This window comes from Crocodylus porosus, unplaced genomic scaffold (genome assembly GCF_001723895.1).
Source record: "Crocodylus porosus isolate Cpor-Errol unplaced genomic scaffold, CroPor_comp1, whole genome shotgun sequence".
In the NCBI taxonomy this organism is placed as follows: domain Eukaryota; kingdom Metazoa; phylum Chordata; order Crocodylia; family Crocodylidae; genus Crocodylus; species Crocodylus porosus.
Window position 1 is genome coordinate 61826400 of NW_017728909.1, and position 22801 is coordinate 61849200.

Consider the following 22801-nt stretch of genomic DNA (forward strand, 5'->3'; position numbering starts at 1 on the left):
ACTGGAGGCATCTCTCCATAACTTTTGGGAAGGTATTAGCATTGCATTTCAAAAACTTAGCATTTATTTCTTACAGTGGTTATTTTCTCAGGACCTTCATATAAGGGTGGCAGGGCAGGCATCAGCAGGCAAGGCAACCCTGAAAGCATGGTAGGAGCTGGTGCATGGTGCTCAGCACAGGCAGTGGGGTAGATTGCAGTCTGGGTCATTAGACAGCTGAAGAACGGAGTCCTTGCAGGAGGAAAAGAGAGTGACAGTGGTCGCTGGGGGCACAGAGGCTGGTGATTGTGAGAGTGACAGGGGCAGCACCCTCTCATGCCCTGCTCTTTCCTCTGTCTCCTCCCTGCCTCCAGTCTGTACCTGAGTGAGCAAGCAGCCTTCACTGCTTCAGCTGTTCCTCCAGTGACCCAAGCCACCAGCTCTGAGAGCATGAGAGGAATGTGGGAATAAGCCAGGTTGAAAAGCACAGCCCTATATTCACCCACGCATAGTGGAGTATGGTGCTTAGAGTACAGGGAGGCAATTGGAGCATGGTGCTGAAGGGCTGAGGACTGGGAATGGGAGTAGGAGCCCCTAGAGGAACTGCCAGAGGTGCCATTCATCCACAGGATATGAGAGTGGGCATGGGGCATCTGAAATATAGAGAAATGAGTCGTTACCTGCTCACAAAAAGTCTGAGCACTGTTACACCCTTAAAAGGATCTTGTAGAACCCCGGTTGAGACTCACTAGTCTATATCCTCTGAAGGCTTAAATTGTAACCGTGGTACAGATGTCCCAGTGCACATGGTATCCAAATGTCTGAATTGCCTCTAAAAAGTTAATACCATTTTCTATCCTTCATTCCCTGCTCAAAAGTAAGTCTTCTAAAAAATCACTATTCTCTCAACTGTTGTCATCTTTGTCAGATGAGTAATTTATAGATCGATAAATAAAGTGAGTTCCTAAAATTCAAGCTTTGGCATTCAGATCAAAGTTGATATTTGTTGCTGGTGTGATGGTTAATGGAAGGATCCTAGCAAAAAGACTTTTCATGGTTCAGGTTTTATTAATAGGAGGTGGTATTCCTGATAGATAGGTGAGAGCATCAATGGTCCATGTGCAAGACAGAAAACGTAGCTATAGTGATAGTGGTCCAAGAAATGTTAGTGTCTAAGCAGACAGGGAACACTTGAACCCTCAGGTAGTGTATCTTTGCAATCCTTATGCCAGTCAAGATGACAGAGAAAATTTCCCCAAGGGACATGTGACTGAGCCCGCTCAGCAATATGCAGTTGGGAGCCTGTCATGTACGAGGACAGGGCATAGACCACTGATAACAGAAGGTACGTCTAGGTTTTGCTTTTATTCTATTTGCGTAGGTTGTGTTCTGACCAGCATCTTCTTGACTTCCATAGGAAATGGTCAGGGTAGGACTTGTTTCTCTCTCTCATGCTCTTTTCCATGAGAAAGATGGGTATATGTAAGGCTGGCTACAGTACCAGCAAGTTGCCCTAGAGCAGCAGTTCCCAAACTGGTACAGGTCCCACCAGTGGTACACAGACTACCTGTCTGTGGTACATGTTAACAGATTTATTATAATTACTTTAAATGACAAAAAAATGCTGGTGGTACTTTAAGGTTGAACTGAAAAATTTGCTGGTGGTACTTAGAGCTGTATCATTTTAAATTAGCAGTGCTCAGTCTGCCCAAGTTTGGGAACCGCTGCCCTAGAGCCAGTCTGTCAAGCAGTCTCACAAACTCTGCAATCCCTGTGGTGATTCTGCGGGGCCACCTGATACCAAGAGAATGGTAGTTTTCAAGGTAGGTCCTGCAGATAATTTTATTTACGTTTTCTGGAATAAGTATGCATTCATTGTTTTCAGCAGAAAGTTTTTATTCCTCCTGATTTCCAATGTACACACCTGGATGGCAGCTCCCAAACGCATAGCAAGTAAGTGTGCCCTTACGCTCTAGTTCTCTGCTCCTCTTCTATCTTGTTTTCTCTCTCAGAAATATATATGATATACATTTGGTGTACAGTGTATAGTGTGTATGGCATATGGTGTAATCTATGGACACTATAAGTATTTTCATGCCCTGCTGTGATACCACCTCTCCATAGATGTTTTTGTGGTGATGGTGTCCATAGTCTGTGCTATCTGAGTTCATTTTTTATGATGTAGGCACGATCCTTTTTTAAAAAATTAAGACTTTTTAAAAAAAGATGTTTGTGGATCATTAGAATTGCTGCACAGCTTTATATTTTTAAGTCTACAAATAGCAGAGAGCTGAAAATAGCCCATTCAGTGTGAGCAGCACATGGACCTGCTGAAAGAGACAGGGAAAGCAGAGAGACCACAACAGAATCATAAATACAGTGCCCTATGGGTAAATGGGCAGAGTTTGAAGCTGACCTAGATAGTGATGAATCAATGTGCATATTTCAGGATGGGAAAAGAGCTTGGTCTACCTGCCACATTCTGAAACTCAATCAAAAACAATTACCTGCACGTATCTATCACTTGTGCGGTACAAGTATGAATGAGATCCTACTTTACTTTGGAGAGATTGTAACCAGGTGGGAACATTAATACATATATTCTGCTATTATTCTGAAATGCAAAAATTATTAGGAGGGGCTATACAAAAAATTAAATCAGATGTGAACTATTGACCTCCCTGTGTAGCCAGAAGTCAATCAGAGTTTATCATTTGCTGGTGAGAAAATAAAAGAAAAATATGTATATATAATAACTGATGCATCTTTATTGGACAGTAAGTCCAATAAGACAGTAAGTTGGTCAGTAAGGACTGCACCCTCAGCTACCATTAAGGGTTTCAGTTCTCATGGAGATCCAATATATTAAACAATTACTCTTTCATGAACATACGGTAATTTCCTACGTTGCTGTAAATCCACAGGCTAATATTTTGAACTCACAGCAAATAGCTGCATCATCTTGTTCACCTAAAAGTCATTAAAGTAAGCTCAAATGCTGATCCAAAAATAGTGAATTGTCTTTCTTTTTCCTTGTGTTCCTTGTTTTCATTTCTTTGTTTTGCTTGTTCTTCTGTATCATATGTGTCTCTGTGAAAAGGGTCTTTGGCATTATTGTTAGTACTACCAAACCTGATGTGGACTTGCCAACAGTTGCACTGTTGTGTAGTTCCACTGAAAGCCAGAGAACAGTCCAGCTCATCCTTGAAAAAAGAAAGAAATTGTAAATAGGAATATTTTTCTTATCATAAAAAACGCAATTCTGCTACTGTGAGCTGAGTTTTTTCCTGTGTTACCTTTTCTTTCAGCAATTTGTTTACAGATTCAAAATGAAATTCTGGAAGCTTAAAAATAAGATGGGTTTACCTATACTATCAGTAAGAAGAATAATTTCATACCTGAACCTGTACTTACACGTGGTGCACTAATACTTTTCCTATAATACTAATGCTTGTTGGGGCATTTTATTACTAGTACTTACTTTTTATTATTAATTGTAATTTTTACACTCTTTAAAGATAAGGTTTCCAACTGTATTATTCTTTCTATATTGTCTCAGCGGTGCCAAGCAGCCATTGAACTTCCTCTAAAAAGGAGAATGAGGAAGTTTTTACTGAAGAAAAACTCTCAGGTGATGTAGAATTCATAATGCCGGCTCTATGCCACTTGATTCCTACCCTACATATGGGGAAATATGTCTGAGAGGTGAAATTAGAGTGCAGCCAGCAGAGTACTACACAGTAAAATGTGTAAGAATGTATGTGTAAGACGTATATGCAAGAATAGAGTTAAAATAGTAACGTTTTACAGATTGACCCTCAGACTCTAGTGATTTTAAGTATATCCACACTGCTGACTGCAGCTTGAAGTTCAGCATGGGTTTTACCCTACCAAGAAGTTTCTCTATCAGCAATGGCTTCTCAGCAGCATCAGTTATCCAGTTCTGGGTACATCTACATATGCAATTAGCATGTAGCAATAAACTCCGGCACAGTTCATGCCAGAGTTTATTACTCCTGGGTGCAGTGTTAACATGCTGAACACATTGAGCCACAGTGGAGCAGCCCTGCCTGGCAGGAGGTCCAGGGGTCAGCCTGCCAGCCCAAGGGTGGTCCACCCTGGCTCAACATGCTGCGGAGGGGCTGGCTGGAGCTCAAGGGTGCTACAGCGCGAGGCTAGCCAGCAGGCAGTCCCTGCACTGTAGCACCCTCATGTCCCAGCCAGCCACAGTTACTGTCTACACGTGTTTCAAGGCACATAACTACTTTGAGGTACGACAGTAGTTGTCCTGGACAGTACTATCCTACAGGGGAGTTAATTAATTTACTGCACTGTAATACAGGTGCACATGTAGACAGTTATACTTTACTGCAGAGCTAACTAATTAGCTTTACTGCAGAGATATTGTGCATGCCACCCGGCTGCCAAAATGTCTGCCAAGATGGCAGAATTCTGTGTTAATGCTCTCAGGGTAGCAGAGCACTGTAGCTTATGCCTGAAGGAGGTAATGAGCTGCTGGTAGTATCTTGATGAGACTTATGAGGTGAAAACACTATTTGCAGGAAGTTACATAAAGAACTACTTATAGTAAAGAACTAACAGTCCTTGGGACTAACTAACTGCCCACCCTGCCTCCCCATGCCATGACTACCCCTGCCTCTGCCAGCAGCACCAAGCACCTCGCTGCTCCAGCCTAGTCCCTGCCAGCAATGACCAGTGCCCTGCACTGCTGCTGACCATGGTTCTGGCCCTGCTAGCCCCAGCAGGCCCCCCCTCCACCCAGGCCCCAGGACAGTCACAGAACCACCAGTGGGGTCCAGGGCATTGGCTGAGGGAGGGCTTGCCCAACCCCTCTTTCTGCACTCCCCACTCCAGCCCACGTGCCCCACCGCTCACACACATCCCCTACCCCTGCCCACCCCCAGCACCACTCTCAGGACACGCACATGGATGAAACCAAAACACTTTATTGCCCTCACAACCCCCATATTTCCCCCCTCAACAAAGTGCCCCTCCACCACCCTCCCCACCCACCAACAATAAAAAAAACTGCTTACAGGAGTCAAACTATATACAGGAGGAAAACTATTTAGTATATTTTGGCTGATCAAGCCCAGAGTGGGGGGCCATGGGAGGGGCCTAGGGGCAGAACCCCAGGACAGGTGCCCTGCACCCCAGCCCCTGGTTGTTTCCCTGTGGTTCTGGGGGCTGTGGTGACCCCATCACATGGTGGCCTTATGTGGGGCTGGATCTTCAGTTGTGTGGTGTGGGGGAGACTGGTGTAGCCAGGCACAGATGGGTGGGGGAAGTCCAGGGTGGGGGCCAGACCAGGGGCTCTGGTGTGCCCTCTCCCAGTATGGGAGTTACCATGTGGCTGGGGTTGATAGGGCTAGTGGCTTGGCATAGGCCTCCCTGTCAGCAGCGGCATCTGGCTGCACCCACTGTCCATGGTCCACAATATGCAGTGGGCCGGCACCTGGCCAGGGACCCCCCCAGGGAGGAGCTGGCACTGCTGACAGTGGTGTGGCTGACTGATCCTCATGCCAGGGTCTGGGGCTATGCCCAAGGTGATGCAGCCGCTGGGTAGGTCTCCCTGAGCTGCCAGTGGATGCATCAGTTAAGAAGGAGGTTGAGGCAGGGCACCGAAGGCTCAAGGGCCCCTCCTCTGGTGATGTGTCACGAGAGGCATCAGGGCAGGGTGGGGGCATGGCCAGGCCACCCCTGCTGGTGGCAGTCACAAGGGTGTGGACTGTCTCCTGGGATGCCAAAATATGGGTCAGCTCCTACATAAAGGGCATGGGCTTTTGGGAATGACCAGACTGATGATTGAAGTTGGTCATGGACATCCACTGTGCCCACAAGACCTTGACCTTTACATGGCACTGCCACACTGACCAAGAGTGCCGTCACTCCCACATCCCAGCTGACAGGGCCTTGTAAATATGGCCATTCAAGCACCCACCCCATGTGAGCTGCCTCTGCACATCAGCAAGACCCCAAAGTGCCACAAGGTCGCATACCTCCTTCCGGGTCCAGTTGGGGGCCCTGGTGGTTGGCACGTGTGTGTGCATGTGGGAAGAGCTGGGGCTCAATGAGGAGGAGGATGACAACATGGTCATCCATCTCTGGCTCTCTGGAACCCTGTGCAGCTGTCCCTGCATGGCCTGCCCTAGATAGCGCCAGCAGCGCCCAGCGCAGGGGCACAGCCAGGGACTAGGAGCCATGTGTCAGGGGCACTTCACCACAGGCCCTGCAAGCACAGGAGCTGGCTGGGGGTGAACAGCAGCAGGGAGCAGGTTCTGGTCCTGCTGCCAGAGATACCCAGGCAGCAGCACCAGGTGGATCTCAGGGCTGGGCAAAGGGTGCAGCAAGCTGCACCCCTTTGCAGCACTCGCCTGTGGCCAAGCAGCATCTCTGGAGAGGGACAGGCCAGGCAGAGACAGCCTGTGGCCTGTCCAGGGGGCATATGGATCCTGCTAGGCTCCTGGGTAGTATTACCCCAGGCTCCTGTGGTATGTGCCACAGGGCACAAAATGGCTTCAGGCTTTTATAGCCTGCAGATAGGGACTGCCAGAAAGCAGCCCAGCCCTGGGGGAGGAGAGGCGGCCAGCCAGGAGCCCTTGGGCTGAGCTCAGGCCAGCCCCCTCATGGCTGAGCAGACACAGCACTAAAGTTAATGCCAAGTCGCATCTACACCTATGCTAATGTGCTTTAACTAATCGCACTTAAATTTCCAGTTATCCAATTTAGGTGCAATTAGCCTAAATTCTACATTTTAATGCACATTAAGGGCACATGTGTATAGACGTGCACTCCTGGTGCCACACTTCCTGGTGCCACACTTCCTGGTCACTTTGTATTCCTAGGACAATGATTACCAACCGGTGGATCTCGATCCACCACTAGATCTTGGAGCCTCTCCCAGTAGATCTCAGAGCCTCTTGGAGTTGAACCGAGGCTGGGGTGAGGGACTGAGTGCCCACATACATGCACGCACGTGCCCCAGCCCAGCAGGTCAATCTGTGGAGAAGGGAAGGGGTGGGGGCTAAATTAAGGCCCCCACAGTAAGGAACAGTGCTACAGAGGCAGGAGCAGGGGTAAGTTGAGTGGGGCCCCAGCCGGGTGAGGCTTACATGCTGGGGAGGTGCGCCCCCAAATAATTTTTTCTCTCTCTGCCTCGATCTGCCCCCTCCCCTTCCATCCCCACAGACTTACCTGCTGGGCAGGGTGGGGAGAAGGGGTGGTGGCAGTGCATGGTAGATCTTGGGTTGCTTTTAAATGCAAAAGTTGATCTCCTGCTTAAAAAGGTTGGAGATCACTGTCCTAGGAGGACTTATTCTGGTACACACATAGCCATGACTCTGAAAAAATCTTTTTTTTTCTACATTGTGTTTTCCAAAACAAGGTGCATGTTTGATCTGGGGGCATGTTATATGCGAGAGAATATAATATTTTGTCTTTGTCTCTGTTGTTAGTTGCATACCAAATGGGCATTCATTCCTGGACTTCTCCCTGCCATAATTTCCCCCCTGGAATGTGAAACAATTTTCTATACACTGAGTTCTTTTAAACTTCCATTTTTGATGTCTTTGGTATCCAATATTCTGGGAATCCAGTAGCCTTTTTTCTTCCCCTCCTTCCAATAGCCGAACCACGCATACATTGTTTAAACACACTGGCTTGTTTCCATTGCCTCTAACATAAATCTAAGCCAGTTATTTTTATAAGTCTTCTTCCGCCTTACTTTTTCTGCTGTTTAGTTCTTTAAGATTTCGTGCCATAAGGTGGTGCTGAGTATTCTGGCACCAGTCCAAAGTGCTTAAACACATTTTAAGTGCACAAGTCAATCATTAACATCAGTGTAGCTATTGACATGCTTAATACTATGTACAAGCTGCATTAGTGCCACAGAGTTCTGATGCAGTTTACATGCTGAAGCCCTCAATCCACTTGGTAGGGAGGTGTCTATTCCATTGGTTTATGTTTTCAGTAGATCAGTTAGTTGTGTTGCTTGGGAAGCTATCTTGTACTTTTTTCTGTCCAAGCAGAAATATAACCTATGGAAGATAGGAATTTTAGAATTGATGGTATAGTACTAGACATGCTAGTGGACCATATATGATGACATGATTCTGAGAAGGTGCCAAGGCAATGAATGATATCACACTACTGGGTCATGTCCATAAATGTTACTGAACTTCCTTTGAGTAAATGGTGTTGCAAAACACTGTAGTAGCTGCCTCTGTCTCAGAAAAAAATGGAAAAAATCACTCTATGAACTTGGAGCCACATTATCTGCCAGTATAACTGCATTCACTACACTGATTACTTTAAAAGAAATTTGACCTTGAGGTAGCAGTTGAACTAGATAGCAGAGAGAAAAACCTGTAATAATAATTATGTATGTAAAAAAGTATACTGTAGATTGTTTCTCCTGTGATACTGCAGCATATTTTCTTTCCTACTAGTGGTCATTTTCAGCAGAATTATGGGTTATTTACATAGCAAGTGTAGCTTTATTCCTCCTTGGTAATTTAATATGCTAAGATTAATTTACTGATATATACAGTAGTTTGCTAGCATTAAAGACTCACCATCACCATGAAGCAGTTTGCAGTCATTGGCCATCATAGTGAATGCATGGAAATCTGTCTTTCTTTACATAAAAGATTCAGAAATTCCTTTTTAAACTATTTCAGTTTTACAGCTTTGTTGTTTGCTTAATTAACTTATGAAGAGGGTAAAAATTGTTTTCAATAAAGAATTTTACAGGTGCCATTGTGTAACAAAGTTGTTTAAGAGTATGGGAAAAATGCAGTACAAGAGAAATGCAAATCTGCATAAGCCTCATTGTGATTTAACCCTTCTAGAGCTGAGTATAGCATAAAAGGCCGACTTTTTTTCTGCAGCTGTATATAGACTAACTGCAAACTGAACCCTTACTTACGCTACAACCTTGGTAATAATGTGTTCAGTTAATCTGCACAGCATAGAATCATCCCCTCAAAAAAGTAATTCACTTCTTTAAAAACTAGGAGGAAAATAAATATAGTGCAGTAAAATTGTTGAGTAGAGGAATCTATCTGGACATTTCACAAAACATTTCATTATGCTGATAATTCCCAGAAGTGCTCTCAAGAGTGCTTTAAGCTGAGGATTACTGCACTGGATCTGATGGACTTTTTTTGTAGCCCCTTTAAAAGGCAGTGAACCGTTTTTCTATTTTATTTAAATAATGCCCCTTAAAATGGATTTTTAGAGGTATAATAACTCCTTAAGAGTCAGTTATGCTAAACAGTTTCTCTTGATAGAAATGTTGTAAAACTCGTTAACTGCACAATTTCAGATGCCGGCTTGGTGAACACTAACTGACATGTGAATGGCCAGAGTTTGTAAAATAAATTGAAATAGTTGTTGTATCACACAGCTAGCAATGCACAAGCTGTAGGCCACAAGGGGCTCAAACCTGACAGAAAATTACTTCAAGATGAATGAAAAGTGCTTGTTTCTCTTTATTAGTTTTTAGAGAACAATGAAAATGTTGAATTGTTTACAGAAGGGCTGATTAAATGTGGTCAGTAGGGCCATGTCCCTACTGCTAACTGTTAGCCTCCCCAACCCCCCAAGCCCTTCTCTCCACCACATGCATCTTCTTATAGGCTATTATGGTCACACATCTGTGTGTGAAATGTGCTCATTTCGACATTCCACTGCTGCTCTGAGCTGTTGAGGCCTTTGTTAGGTAAAACACTGTTGTCAAGCCTAACAAGCAGGTCATGCAATTTGCTGGACACTGCAGCAGAGAATGGGCCGCTCTGAATCGCTTGGACATCTAACAATGCTCGGTTCAATATTGAAATACATATGTATTTTTTCTTTGTTAGTCCTGATGCTTGCAATATTATTTTTTTAAATGTTTGCATTTAAAAACCACACTTGGTAGGAATATCACAGTATGGTGTGTTCCTTCTACTGAGTTGTCTTACAGAGGAAGAGGGAAAGCATTAAAATGTAGACCTGGACTTTTGTGACCTAAATTCACTTTATAAAAGCACAAAAAATGATGCAAAGCACTATCCAAAATTCTGTCAGACTGTCTGGTCTACTTTCAGAGTCATTCAGATTAGAAAAGCTAATATTAGCATAGTACCCCATTTATTCAAGTATCTGATATAATTCAACAGATGATCTACATTCCAGTCATTAATAATTGTATGGCAAAAAAATACTCCATCAAGAAAGTAATTTTTAAAGCAGTTCTTATGGGTCATGTTCATGCAATACAAATCTGAGCAGTGAAAGCAATGGAATGTGCTGTGGTTACTACACAACAAAATTGTCTTTTTTGCTCCACCCCTTTCCTTGCTTTTTATCCCTTCCCCCCCAACCTTCCCACCCCACTCCAAACACACAAATGCATCAAGAAAAATCAACCACTAACATGCAAGGGTTTGAATGCTATTTGTGGCATTCTGTCACTATACATAGTGTACCGCCCTAATGTGAAAGCAGGATTTTCTTTTTTCTATCTGCAGAACATGCTTTCCAGGCCTATTATGTGTATAAACAATGGCATATGTAATTACCTTTCCAGGGTGGCAATTACTTCTGAGAATCAACAACTAGAGTTAAAGCATGATTCCAACCCCCCGCCCGCCACCACCACCGCCACTACCACAAACAAATCTTCTCCGCTTCTCTCATCTTCCCCCCAAAAAACATTTGGGGATCAAATCAGAATTAGTTATGTCAGCCTTTGAGGGGATAGATACAATCAGTCCAACTTTTAAATGCCAGTGTGGTGGGGGGAGGTTCTTTTTTAAAGGTAATTGCTTTACATTTGTTTCAGGTTGGCTCATTTCAACCCTTGCCTACAAGCCAATTGTTATACCCCACCCCCCATACCGAAAACTTTTGCACTTTTTCTAGGGAGGATTTCCTTGGCAATTCAAGGGTATGAAAATACCATACCTGTCATGTCAAAGTGGTTGGACGGTGTGAAATGCTGACTCGCTTCAAGCTATGAGAGAGACTGTGCAGGGTGGTGGTAGGGAGATCACATTTTCTTTAGTTTTCAGTGTCTCACAGCAACCTTCCTGCATCAGGTTATAATGCTGCATGTGGCTGCATCTGGACTTGAGCACTGATAAAATGATCTGTCACCACCTCATTATATCTGACAGTTCAATGTACCTCAAGGTTTGCTTTGCTGTTTTACATGTAAGACCCAATCCACAGGGCATAATGTGCCCGCAACATGGTCCTAAGGACTCTCACCTCCCATTGACTTCCATGGAACTGGAAGTACCTCATAAGAGACACCTTCACGATTAAAATTATACGCAGCCCTTATGGCTAAGTACAGACAGTCAAAAAGCCTGAGGCTGAATCGATTCAATCTTAGCAAGTTAATCTAAGCTGCGTAGCTTGAACCGATAAACAAGTGAACAGACATTCCCTTTCGATTCTGGAAATGTAGCCACATGCTCAGGCCAAAAGCCGGGGGGCAGAGTGCTAGAGCATGGCCCCCTGCACTGCTGGAGCAGACAGTTTGGGACAAGGCTAGCCCTCCCACCCTGCAAGGGTGGCTTGTGAGGGAGGCGGGGTGCTGGGGGACTGTGAGTTAACTGGAGTCCAGAGGGGATCTGGGACAGATGTTCAGTAAACTGATTTAACCTAAATCAGTTAAATCTGATACTACATCCATCCAGGTTTTTCTTAAACCAGTTTCAGCCATTTTGAAAGTGGTTTATATTCACTGTACTTCTGTTGTATTACATATTTTAACCAGCTTCCCAATCACTTATACCAGTTTATATGTAATTTCTGTCCCTAGCCTGTATGTAGTTTTTGCCTGTGCCCCATTTTCTTGGTGGTTTAAACCTTTTCACCTTTAGAATAAAAAAAAAAAAGGCCCCATTTCAAGAAAGTACATGAGCATCTATGATTAGGTCCCATTGATTTCAAATGGATTTAAATATGTGCTCTCTTAAACAAGAAAGGTATTAAGTATATGTTTAAGTGCTCTCCAGAATTAGGGCCAAAGTAAAGAAGATTGCTTGCAAAGTCCTTTTGCTAGTGACAGTGCTGCCTTTTATGGGAGAGGGTCAAAAACACTCCTAAGGCAAACTAAAGAAGTGAAGGGTATGTGAATGGTGGATTCATTGTTTTCTCTCAAATCTTACATATTTTTGTATGTTTCTGCTTCCAACCAGCCCTACTCATGTGTTTTATACTTATACACAATAAAGCACTGGGGGAGGAAAATGAGGAAAAAAGGAAGCTTGAAAGAAAATTTGTGTGGAATGATAGCAAAGAAGGGTCCACTTATTCATTTAATGTATGAGTGCATTTTATTGCTGAAGAAAGATGCATTCACACAGCTTATCTTCATTTATCTGTGGAGGGGTCCTGAGGAGACATTGCAAAGCAGATAAGCTGTTATTTGCTTCTCCTCAACGCTCCGGTTTTCCTGTTGAAAAGATTATGAATAGTAGAATCAGTGATGCACCTTTTCCAGTCTTAGAAAAAATAAATCACACTGCTAAAATTGCAATTAAGCCAAATACTTAGAGTGCATTTTCAAAAATGTGTGCATGTCTAATATTTACACCACTGGTCAAGATAGGAATCACTAAGTCTTTGTTTTTGTCTGTCTGATAATGGATTAAGATGAAAAAAATCCCAAGCAAAATAGAAATTACAAACAGCTCTGTTGGGGAATACAAACACAGCTCTGAAACCTTCCTTTCTTCTACTTTTAATAGCCAGGAACATAAATCATAGGAGCCAAGCTATGGGAAATATTAATCCTGCCACTAGAATCTGCCTTCTAACTGTCTTCCCAGCCAGTTGAGTAGGTAGGTGGTTTTGGAGTTACCCCAAGTGCTGATTCCATCACAGCTTGGACTGCTAATGAGCTGTCTCAGCTATACAGCATTTTCCTTTGTCTCAGCTACAGTTCTAAGGGCCTCATCCATCTCTATCTAGGTACAAATAACATTTTCATAAGACTTCAGTTAAGGTCTGTTAATGGCTAAAAAGATGTTGTAAGATAATGTGTCTTAACTTGCCAGCTGTTCTCTATCAATAATTAAATTGTACATTTCTATCCCCCTCCCCTATTATTTGAGGACTATTTGAAAGCCTCCTAATGCCATTATGAGGTGGGAACCAATTATTATATTTATCTTTCAGAAAGATACACTGAGATGGAGAGAGTTAATCAGGACCACAGATACAGTCGTCTGCAGAGCTGGAAAGAGTACCACAAACCCCGGTTACTTCCTTTACATAACCTGATTCTCCTCTTGTTTTTCCCTAGTATAAATCCAGTAACTCCAGTGAAGTCTCTGAAGTTATATTAATATAACTCACGTGCACAGAACTGCTCATATTGCCTCAGTGTTTGCAATATGAGGGCAAGAGTTACCAACTCAACTTTCCAAGCAGAAATGTATGCAAAGCTGATTTACAAAATCTATGGAGACAGAAGCAGAAGTTCAGAGAGAACAGACAGTTTGCATAAACATTAGGGCTGGAAGGGACCTCGGAAGATCGTCGAGTCCAGCCCCCAGCCAAAGGGCAGGAAGTCAGCTGGGGTCATAGGATCCCAGCAAGATAAGCATCCAGTTTGCTCTTGAAGGTGTTCAGTGAAGGTGCTTGAACCACCTTCAATGCCCATTCATCTCAGTGCTTTGTTTACTCCAGAACCTAATTCTGATAATTGAAATATTATCTCCATTAAAACTATCAATACTGATCTTTTTAGCAGAAATATCAAGTGTGATAAGTTCTTGAATGGGCGTGTCTGCTTTTCTTCTGCCAATCTGTTTCTGGCTATTCTTAATACAGTCTAGAGTGGTTTAGCATCCTTAGAAACAGAATGATAGCATTAATGATTATGATTCCTTCCTGGGGGTAAATACATTTGAGTGTAACAAATATTCCTTTTCTCACTTTCTGAGGTTGTTTCTGCTTCTGGAAAACGACTTAGATGACAGCTTTCAGTGTGACTCTGATTTTTCTTATTGGAAGCATCTAATAAGCACAGACACCTCTCTGCCTTTATTTCACCACATGAGTACCTCCAATTCACCAGTTGTTGAAGTAATTCAATCTGATCTGTTCAGATGATGGGTTTTGACAAACTACATAAACCTGTCATTAAGGGGAGGACAGGTTATAGTCACTGCTCAGGACATAACAGTACTCTTCATTGTTTACTGCACAGAGGATAATCTAGCTCAAGAGGAAATAGCAAAGATAAAAGTAAGGTTAGTTAAACACTGAATTAGGCACTCTGTGCTGAAAAAGAGTGATAGTATCTGCCCACTAGTTCAAAGGTTCAATGTAAATATTATTCATTTACAAGTTCTGCTTGGCTTTTACTTGTGACACTGATTATTAGAAAGATACAAGACTCCCATATAAGAGAAAAACACCAATTTTACCTAAGAAAGCCACACAAAAAATGTGGTTTCAGTCCCTTGATACCATAATAGTTAAAAGTGAGGCCTTTGACCTCCATAAACAATTTTACTTCTGGCTTCTTTCACTTGTGACCTGCAGACACTTTCTATCTTTCCACAGGCTTTTTACTCCAGTTTCCTTATTGGCAATTACTTACCTAGTAATTCAAATCCAATTTCAATATTGACTATTATGTTGTAAGCTCTGTATCAGACGCATACATTATAACATGCTTGGTTTCCATTAAAATTCTAGCAGACTTAAGGAAAGTGAAAGGAAAAAATATAGCCGGTGATGGTGGTGAGTCAATTATGCTTGCATCGCATGGCCCTCTGAGTTCACATTAAACTCATATTGCTCCTGGTACTTTAAAAGGAACATTGATATTAAAAATTAAAGCAGGTAAGAACTGTATAGAGTACATAACCTAAAAATTGGATTGGCCTTTAATCTGACAGTGGATCATTGCTTTGTCCCTTTATATAGAGCATAAGTATGCTCTTTTTTTGGTGTCCTTGCCCTTACATGGGTTTTCCTAAATCAGTACTCCAATATACTCCCCTGGGGTCATGCATGCATGCTCTTCCTAGGGTCAAGGCTGAGGAATGGGGGGAAAAGGAACTGGCAATATTTCTTGATACTGCCATCCATAAGGCATGTGTCAATCCAGCCAAAAGCCAATGCAGTATGGAGCTGCCTGAAGTCACTAAGGGCCTCTCCCACATTACTGAGAAGAGGGACCTAATCTATGAGAACAGAGTTCCAGTCCACAAAGAAGAGGAAGGTCCAGGCAAGGGAAATGCATGTACATCTTTTCCTAATATAGGCAAGATCTTCAGGGTGGGGAGGCCTCGTGTCTGCAAACACTTCTCCTTTGAGAAAATGCTTATCAGGAAACTCTGCTAGAGAAACCTGCCTCTCCAGCACCTCCCATACATTTAGCTGGCACAGGTGTCAGTTAGCTCCACAGAACCAAATTCACCTTTGTACAACCACCCAGAAGTCAATGGAAAAACCCAGTGGGGTGAATTTTGCCCATCCAGTCCAGATGCAGTGTTAGTCTCGGTAGCACTGTAACACTTCCCCTGTGCACAGATTAACTTGAAAAGTCTTTGGAGTAGGGACTGTCTTCATGTCCTGTGTTGGCACAACACCATGCACAATGGGTTCCAAACAAATGATTGCATCTCCTGAGTGGTATCTGTATGCAAACAATAAATACATTTTAAAATAACTCCAAATACTGCATATTTATATAACTGAATGCATGTGGATCTATACACTGTACAGTGTAATGCTAGCCAGTTGCCAGTATTTCAGAAAACTGTTGCTGCCGAGTCTGCAGTTCATAATTAAAAGCCCACTTCACTGATGTTCTCTTTTTCTGATCTCAGTGGTAGATAGTGAAATGATCCAGTGCATCACAGCATTATCTCCATAGCCTGTTCTGCAGTTTTCTTTTGTAATTCCTCGCTATTAGAGAGTTTATACTATTACTCTTAGTGAATGTATTTCTATGCTCTGCTTTTACCATCTTTTTCTGCTTCCCCAGAGGTACCTTCAAAGTGAACATCCTTCTACCTCTTTCATATTTAACCAGTCCCAATGAACTCTGTCTAGTTTACTACCAGGGATTTCTCTGCTTTTCCTTCTCATCATTTCCAGTTTGTTACATGGGGGTTTATAAATGCCAACTGTTTTAGCTGAAGGTGACCAAAAGCATTGAAATATTTTCATAATGTCTTATTTAATAATATCCCTTAACTATGTCATGATCTTTTATACAGCTGTTTGGCAGCTCAATAGGAAAACAATGTAATATATTGATATCACTTGTAATGAAGACGAGTTAATTCTATCGAGTTTTTAGAAATCACTCCATCATCCTTCCCACCTGGACATATGACTGTCCAAGTCATTTCTATGTCAGTAAACTCATCAGAAAATATCAAAGTCATTAATTAAATTCGTGTATATTGGTAATAAAGTGAAAAACTATTTTTGTAGTTTCTGTGACTATGTCTATCTAAATTTCCATAGCAGTTCCAGTCCAGTGAATGTATAGACTGTATTTATAGAGGCAATGATCCAAATTCTATTTACTATTAATCCCAAGTAGCTCAGAATTAAAGGAGTTGCTTTGGATTTACACTAATGAAAAAGACTTTGTCCCTTTATAACAGACTATCCATAGAATGGTTAATACCAACCATAACCGTACAAATATTCAATATGCAAGAGTAATAAATTTAAAATCATGGAAATGGCTTAAAGTCATTCCCACTCCCTTCCCTCCACCTCCCCCGCAATAATGAGTTTTGCCTCCTGTTTTTTTTTAACCTTTATGCCAGCTACAGACATTACTGGTATGAGTGATCAGAAACTGGTCTATACCTGTAACAAAACAGAACTTTGGCACACACAGACTGGTTTAAAAAGGACAGAACCCAGTCTAAGATTTGCCCTCCACCCCCACCCCCACCAAAGTGTGACTGTGTGCTCTGTTCGCTACTGATCTAAACTACGCCACTTACAGAAAATCGCATAACTTAGATTTTTTTCGCTTCAGGCCTTTTGAATGGCTGTACCTAGCCTTAATGCTCACATTCTTCAGGCTTTTTTTGCAACAACAAAATCTTTAAACTTCCCATTTCCATGAAAGTTCAGATTCTCACAGTATTGCAGCCTTCCAGGCTTTAAGAAAAACACCCAACAAAATTGTGACCAGTGGTAGCAATCTATTAAACTAATAGGAGTTCCCCAGACTGCCCATCCCACTGTTATTTTAAAATCAGTCTTATTAACTGTTTATGTAAATGTTAGGAACTTCTTACCTGCAGCTCACTGGACTTAGCATCACTTAAACAGCTTAGAAGAGTCTTTTTAATAGGAAAAAGAAAGAGAAGAGGGTACTTGTTTAGGGGGAAGTTGGAGTAATAACCAAATGTTCTCTCTTAAAATTAAAAAACAATAACTATGCAAAAGCATCAGGAACTCTTGACAAGGTTCTTAAACAACTGCTTGCCAGAAAGCCCTCCAAGCTCATTCATTCCGCTTTGTCTTTTTTAATAGGTTGTTTAATTTTGCCACAGCACTGGGTATCAATTCACCAGTTCCCTGGAAGTAGGATTGAAGCTCCTGTTTGGCCTCTGCTTAGCTACTATTAAAGTTGTACTTCACTTCTTTAATGTGGAGGCTGGCACAGGAGAGAATCCATTGCTGATTATCATGCAAATCGTTCTCTTCTGCTGTCTCCAAAGAGGCTCCCAGCTTTGCTTTCCCATTGATTCTTTCTTTGTCACAGGGATGAGGCTAACCATCTCTTCTGACACTAGAAGCTACAAAGATAGGTTCTTCTGACAGTGATTGGTAGGCAGAAATGAATCTTTCAGATAGGAGAGAAATATGATTTTATTTAAGAAAATAACCATACATAATTGGGCTTCTGTCACTTTAAATTTTAATGGTAATACTAGTGCTGAGGCTTCTGAAACTTTAAATTACAGCTTTCAGTGGCTTCACACTGAATCTCTCAATTATTCTTCCTAACTGCTTTCTCAAAGCATGTGCACTATGACATGGATATCACAACTCAAATCTACATCCCAAACTGACTGCAGGGCTGTGAGGTATCTACTTGCCAGAATTCTGCCTTGCTCAATCACAGAAGATCAGAAGGACAAAAAGAAGAGTATCATTCCTAAAGCTATAGCCAGCCATTTGCTGAAGATTTGAACTCGGGCAGACGAACCCTTCTAGTCTCATGTGAAAAAGTAAGAACGGCCTGTACATTTTGCCTGTTAGATTTAGCATCTAGCTCACCTGCCTCCTTCCCATCAGCTCAGATGGGATTCAAGTATATTAATTACTAACAGGTCCCAGAAGAGAGCAGTGTAGAACTCTGTGGATAATGAAGGGAAAAAAGGGAGGAAGTTTTAAGCATGTCACCTGTCATTAGAAATTGTTAGCATGTTAATCTACAATTTTTCCTGTTATTGTTTTAATATATTTTCCATTCCATTGTCATTTACCTGCTATTTTTAAAATATAGACCTATATCATACATTCTCTGCCCATGCTTAACTATACATATGTGAGTAGTTCTACTGCAGTCTTTATTTCCATTAATAGCAGCCTCAGATCTTAACCTAGTGGCTACAGCAAAACAAAGCACTATTCCTCTGCCTTGGCCTGGAAGACATCCCACTTTTTTGTTCTAGCCTCTTCCCCATAACCATATATGCATTTGAGTTTCTAGTAGTCTCATACTCCACAATGGAAATGTGCTGAAGGTTTACTATTCTAAATAGGTTGTTCCTATGCACAATACTAAAGCTAAGCATTTTAGAAATATATATACATGGGCGGGGGCGGAGAGGCTTTAGGATATACCCCAGTCCCTAAATAGAGGGAGATGAGAATTACCCTTGCACCTGGCATGTTTTCTGCCAGTCACAAAATCTGCAATGATAAAGGGGGACTAGAAGAGTCTGTCCCCACAATTTACACTGAATAGTGGATAGGTGGGAACAAGAGACCATAGGGTCATGACTGTAATCCTGATCAGATAACTAAAAAGCTACATTCAGTAACTCAGGCAGATTCCCGTCTGTTCCCACTGTCCAGGTATACATATTACACTCTTACCAGTCAGTATAAGTGATTGGAAACCAGTCTATACTTGTAACAGAACATAAGTTCAGCATACAAAAGCAGTTTACATCCATAATAGAACAGAAGTTCAGGACACACAGACTACTTTAAAAATGGTGTAACCTGGTCTAGGGTTTGCCCCATCACCACCCACTAAAGGCAAGGGAAATTGGTTCACTAGCAATCTAAATTATGCCACTTAAAGAAAACTGCATAACATTGGCAATGCACAGGGAGTGCACATGGGTGCACATGCAACCTCTGAGTGTGGTGGTGTACCCCCTGTGAAAACGCACTGCCAACACTGCCGGCAGCACCTGCTGGCAGACACCACTCGCCACCAACACCACCAGTGGTATCTGTGGGTGGTCCACAATCACCGCTGGCCACCGCCAACGCTGCCAGTAGCATCTGTGAGTAGCTGCCAACCACTGGTCAGCGCTTGCCACCCTCCCCCCAAACCCACACTGCCAACAGCACCACGGCCACCTGCAGGAGCTCCCCCCTTGCTACCGCCATGCTCCCACCGCCAACAGCACCACCACTGCCTGCAGGAGCTCACCATGCCCTGCCCCCAGCCTCTGGGGGTACCCAGCATTCATTCTGCATAACCTAGGTCAATTTCAACTTGGGTTTTTTGAATGTTTGTACCTAGTCTATGTGGCTTAGATGTAAAGCAGTATCAAATGAAAGAGGTATGGGAGGGGAGGAACCCGGAGTTACATCGAAGCCCCCTGGATCCCTTTTAGCTGAGCTGGTAGGGAGACGCACTCCAAGCCATGCCACGCAAACAGAGCGCGCAAAGAGGCACACTCTGTAAGAGCGCACCAGTGTTTCCATCAGTGTTCGTGCCAGCGGGCAAGCAGGAAGGGCCAGGAGGGAGACTCCTGCTAGGGCAGGGTGAAGCACCACACTAAGCCATAAACAAGCAGCAGCTCCTACAATGGTGTCGACATGGAGTGCTGCCAGGGCCCCAGCCTGGGGGGGCGCAGCCTACCCAGGGCTTGTCTGAGGCCTCCACCCAGACAGAGTCCATGGAGGGGCTGGCATCCCCCCACCCCCTGGCCTGCAGGAGTTGCCCAGGAGGGGCAGAGATTGGGGACCCCCACACCTGTCCTGTGGGTGCCCGCCTTAGGGCACAGGTGAGGGAGCTCCAGGAGGAGGTTAGCAGGCTGAGGGGAATCAGAGAGGTGGAGGATGAAATTGACAGCTATTTCCTTTCCCTGCAGAGCCACACACCCTAGGAAGAAGCACCTCAGGAAGTGCCCTCCACTGCAGAGTGGCAGATGGTCACCTCCAGAACGAGGGCTGCTCTTAACACATCAGTTCCAGTTCCTCTAATCCTGCTGGAAAACAGGTACAAGGCCCTGGCAACTCTGGAAGAGAAGGAAAGAGAGGAGGCAACCAGAGAGGAGGCACCTCCACACTCTCCATGATCTGAGCAGGATGAAGGAGTTAAGCAGTCCCGGAGGAAAAAGCGTTGAGTGATTGTCATAGGTGACTTCATCCTGAGAGGTACAGAGGGCCCCATCTGTCACCAGGACCCTTCGACACATGAGGTTTACTGCCTACCCAGAGCAAAGATTCAGGACATGAAGGGGATGATCCAGGCCATGATCCAGCCCACTGATTACTACCCCATGGTCCTAATCCATGTGTGTACTAATGATGCGGCCAGGAGAAGCCCATATCACCTGATGGCGGACTACCACGCTCTGGGGGGGGTGCTGAAGGAGATAGGCACACAGGTGGTTTTCTCTTCTGTCCTACCTGTGAGTGGACGTGGAAGACAGCATGTGACGTGTATCGCAGAGACCAACTGGCAGCTTCAGGAATGGTGTCTCAAGGTGGGCTTTGGTTTCCTCGACAATGACCCACACATCACGACAAGAGACATGCTCAGATGGGATGGGCTCCACCTTTCTCCTAAAGGTAAGTGTGTGTTTTCTTCTAGGTTGGCAGATCTCCTCCAGCGGGCTTTAAACTAGGCTCATTGGAGAAGGGGAAGACGAGGGCGGAGGAAGCCTTGGACTGCCAAACCAAGCAACACCCACAAGTACAGCCCAGCCTAGACTGATGAGTGGAACATATACGCAGGTAAGCAACTGGGGCCAGAGTAATGCTGAAAGTAGGGGGCCAGTGCACACATCCTTAGGAGGCCTCAAATGCCTCTACACAAATGCTCGTAGTATGGGAAACAAGCAAGAGGAACTTACCCTCCTGCTAGCTGACACCAACCCAGACATAGTGGGGCTCACTGAAACATGGTGGGACCCAACACATGACTGGGCGGTGAATATCAAGGGCTATAGGCTGTACAGGAGGGACAGGACAGGAAGGAAAGGTTGGGGTGTGGCACTGTACATTAAGGAGGACTACACATCCTCATCAATTAGCAAAGAATCAGAGGAGGGGCACTCTGAAGTGTTCTGGTTTAGAATACAAGGCAGTTGAGGGGAAAGAGATTTAAAGGTGGGGGTCTACTACAGACCACCCAACCAAGGAGAGGAGCTAGACCAGGAATTCTTAAGTCAGCTCATGGAGGTAGTTAGATCAAAGGACATGGTCATCGTGGGAGACCTGAACTTTCCAGACATCTGCTGGAAAGAGCAATCAGCCAGGTCTGACCACTCACGTAGGTTCCTAGCCAGAATGCAGGACCTCCATCTAACCCAGAAGGTGCACAGCCCCACGAGGGGAGATGCCTTGTTGGACCTGGTGCTAGCCACCAGCAATGACCTGGTGAGGGAGCTGTAGGTGCTGGACTATCTGGGTGACAGCAATCATTGCCTGCTGGAATTCACCATCCAGTGCAAGGTGGCAAAGGCCTACAGCAAGGCAGCAGCCCTAGATATCAGGAGTGCGGACTTCAGTGAGCTAAGGAGAATAGTCGGAGAAGCACTGAAGCCCCAGAGGGGAGGGGAGCCAGGTGTCCAGGAAGAGTGGTCGCTTCTTAAGGAGACAATCCTCCAAGCCCAAAGGGAGGTAATCCCAACACGGATCAAAGGGGGCAGGAGGGCGCAAAAGCCCCCATGGCTCACCAGAAGCATCTGGGAGTGTCTCCTAGCTAAAAGGGAAGTGTACACCCAATGGAAGGGAGGAGCCATCACCAGGGAGGATTATACTGTGGTTGCTCGGGGATGCAGGGGGGCAGTCAGGAAGGCCAAGGCAGAGATGGAACTGGGACTAGCTTCCTGGATCAAGGACAACAGGAAGTCCTTTTTTAAATATATAGGGGGCAAAAAGAAGGTTCCAGGTAACATGGGGCCCCTGCAGGACACGCTAGGAAATTTGGTCATCACACTAGACGACAAAGCTAACCTATTTAATGATTTTTTTGCCTCCGTTTTCCTGAGCAGAGACCAGAACAGCCACCCCCCCTCTGGGCCCCCCTCAGGGAAGGTGCACCTAGGCCAAGTGTTAGTGAGGAACTAGTTAGGGAACTTCTGGAGGGACTGGATGTATTCAAATCAGCTGGTCTGGATGATCTCCACCCTAGAGTACTGAGGGAATTAGCTAAGGTCATTGTGGGACCCCTGGCACAGCTGTACGAGCACTTGTGGTGCTCTGGTATGGTGCCAGAGGACTGGAAGAAAGCCAATGTGGTTCCCATCTTCAAAAAGGGGAGGAAGGAGGACCCAGGAAACTATAGGCCAGTTAGTCTTACCTCAATCCTGGGCAAGCTTTTTGAAAGAAT

The 22801-nt window shown here is 44.1% G+C and overlaps 1 long non-coding RNA gene across 16 annotated transcripts in view; it reads right to left on the minus strand.

Annotated features, from left to right (window-relative positions):
- Positions 1–12309: 12309 nt before the first annotated feature.
- The window catches only part of LOC109308107, a 60436-nt gene continuing 49944 nt past the window's right edge, over positions 12310–22801 (minus strand). For 13 of the 16 annotated variants that reach the window (XR_002100488.1, XR_002100486.1, XR_002100483.1 and 10 more), the window contains one exon: positions 12310–12965. This is a non-coding gene — a long non-coding RNA (uncharacterized LOC109308107). Of the gene's footprint in view, positions 12966–13661; positions 15653–22801 lie in introns of those variants that run through there. The other 3 variants (XR_002100489.1, XR_002100490.1, XR_002100491.1) reach the window with 3 other exon arrangements.